Here is a 2,930-nt window from a genome sequence, read left to right as displayed (position 1 = left end):
TTAGGAAACAGTCAGGGATGCTGTGTCTCTGTTTCTCTCTCACTCATGGAATAAATAAATAAGCTTTCAAAAAATACTCAACTGGGTTGAAGAAACAGGAGGAATAGTTAGATATATTTCCCAATTCCTTGTAGCCCAACATCTAAAGGAAATTAAAAAAAAAATATGTGTTATGTAGGCTAGCGCCTTGAAGGAGGGGACTTTAAGAGGATGCAAAAATATACAAAAACCATAGAACTATAGTATGGTTAAATCTACCCAATGTTCTCAATAATTATGAAATAGAACTCGTCTTGAAGGTTAGAGTATTATGCTGATTGATAATTGCCTCTAGGAGATTTAAGAATTAGCACAAAACAGATGTCCTGGAATAGTATATGGAACAACTCCTGGTTAAAGTTATGTTAAGTTCTGTGGTTATAGAGACAGTATCTTCCCAGAAAAGAGTGCAAGAAGGAAGGAGCAAAGTCTATTCCCTTATCAAAACAGGATCCAGAAAACCCAGACAACAGGAGCTGGAGAGAGGAGGAAGAATGAGTAGCCTGCAGTTACAAAGGTGTTTATAATCATTTGTCTTTATCGGTATAAAGAATAACAAGGAATTGCCAGTAATTCCCTGTAATCTCAGCCATTTGGGAGGCTTAGACAAGAGGAGTAAATGAGTTCTAGGCCTATCTGGGCAACATAGCAAGACCCTGACTCTTAAAAATAAAATAAAATAATAAAATAAAATATGAAGAGTTAAAAAAAGAACAGGGAATTATTATATTGTGATATTGGGTAAAGATTTCCTGGAAAAACAGTGAAGTCTAAGTATAAAATGGGTGGAGGAGTCAAAAGAACTGATAGGCCGAACAAAATGCAAATACAAAATGTAGAGAAGACACATGAGCAAACTGCAAATACCATATTTATTTATTTATTTATTTACTTTTTGGATTTTGTTATAGGGTGTCAGTGCTTGCCAGAGAGATAAAGTGAAAAATTGCCCCCAGGGAGATAACCATGTTGCAATCCTTTCTCCTCCTTTCCCCTTTTTTTCAGGCATGCATGTACTTGCACCTGGCATGTTTTTAGGCTTCCAGGCCTGGGACTCGAACTGCAAAGCTAGCCATTTAAGAGTTATCCCCTTAACCAGCATGCTATTGGCTAAACCCTAAATATTAGGAAATAGCTTATGTGTTTATTCTCCATCATCAATGGGCATGTTTTTTGCTTTGCTACTGGAATGATTATACCTGCTTATAATTAATATGTAAATAAGTATCTTTTATAATTTAACTTTTGGAGGTCAGACTAGAAAGGTGGTAGACAGAATTTTATTCATATATAAGGGGTGATTGTTATATCTCTTTCATAGAAGGATTTTTCCTCCCATGTAGAAAAAGATAAACCAAAAATTAACCTTTTGAATCTTTCCTCATTCATTATATTCTTGCTGTGCATGTATAAAGAAAGTGTTGTTCATGATTAGAAAGCTATTGTCTTAGATTACTTTAATTCTTAAGCATTTTCACCTTTATTTGTTTTTACTTTACAGCTAACACATTTTAAAGAGAAAAAGATGTACAGTTTGTTAGTCACATTAGTCAAGAAATCTATATATATATATATTTTTTATCAGAGAGGTTTTTGCTATAGGGCGTGTGCGCTCGCCCAAAAGACAGAGAGAGACAGAGAGATAGAAAGTGAAAAATCATCCCCCCAGGGGGGATGGCCACTCCACAATCCCTTCTCCTCCATTCTCCTCTTGGGATCTTGGGCACACACGCACACGTGCCTGGTGTGAGTTTAAGCCACTGGGTCTGGGACTCGAACTGCGATCAACTACATGGGAGTCCAGTGACATAGCCATTATGCTAACTGCTGGTCCCACTCAAGAAATCTATTAAATTCTCACTGTAACCCTATCCAATTACATTAGCTAAAATAAAGGCAAAACTGTAGCCTCCTCTGAACATGTAGCAATCACACTACCTCATACTTAAGAATTTTGGGGGTAGCTGTTAGAACCAGTTTCTTCCTTTTGAGCCATCTTCTTTTGTCTCTCTCTTTTTAAAAAATAAAAAAATAATTATAATTTCTATAACAGATACTAACACACCTGAAATTCTTTCAATTTTTTAATATATAAAAAAATCACTCAATACAAAAACATACAAAATGTATCATAAAGTTCTTGATACTTGTCTGAAAGTGACTGACAGCAATGACTAAATTAGTCATACTGCTCATTTACCTCCAAAGGTTTGTTTAGCACATCAGAAATATCTTTCCTCTTGATAAAAAGAAAAAAGGCAATGAAATGTGCACTTCTTTTCTCTTACTGAGAGCATCCCAGAGTAATCAGAAAAGCAGCGCTTCCAGCTTCAATACACTGTTCTCCTTAGATTACTTTTAAATTAAGAATGGTTGTGTAACTCAGTGTTTGCCCGGGAGATGTAAGAAGAAATCTACGAGTAAAAAGGACCGTCTCCTCCTTGATGTCTTTTGCCCCTTGTTCATCCCATGCTTGTCCTGGGAATGTGGCCACGATGAAGTAGTCATTCTGCAGCCACAAGGACATGATGGCACAAAAATGGACCAGCATGGACTTCTGATGGCACTCTGGTGCCACCATACTTGCTGAGGACCTCCCACCTCAGACCTCCTTGTTATACGATAATAATAAATCCCTGTGTAGCTTGGCTGCTGTGGTCAGGTTAACAGTAATCTTAGAGGAAGAAAAACAAAGACGGGACAAAATGAAAATCACTAGAAAATGATTTCTCCGATTTTAAAATTGATTTCAACTTTCATGAAGTAGTACACTAGTTCTACCTAGCGTGTTATAGCTCCTGCAATAAGTACAGCATGTTATTAATTCTAAGATGCACATTTTTTCAAATATTTAGATCTCTGAAATTGCTGTTCTATAATTGCTATTGGGT

The 2,930-nt window shown here is 36.4% G+C and overlaps 1 non-coding gene across 1 annotated transcript; it reads right to left on the bottom strand.

Moving 5' to 3' along the window:
* Positions 1–2,184: 2,184 nt before the first annotated feature.
* LOC114009372 (small nucleolar RNA SNORA19) lies at positions 2,185–2,313 on the bottom strand. The gene has a single exon (XR_003550801.1). It is a non-coding gene; the product is annotated as a small nucleolar RNA SNORA19 (small nucleolar RNA).
* Between the last annotated feature and the right edge of the window lie 617 nt (positions 2,314–2,930).

This window comes from Tupaia chinensis, unplaced genomic scaffold (assembly GCF_000334495.1).
Source record: "Tupaia chinensis unplaced genomic scaffold, TupChi_1.0 Scaffold000527_1, whole genome shotgun sequence".
NCBI lineage: Eukaryota > Metazoa > Chordata > Mammalia > Scandentia > Tupaiidae > Tupaia > Tupaia belangeri.
The sequence above is the reverse complement of the archived record's forward strand: the minus strand, read 5'-3'. Positions and strand labels throughout refer to the sequence as shown.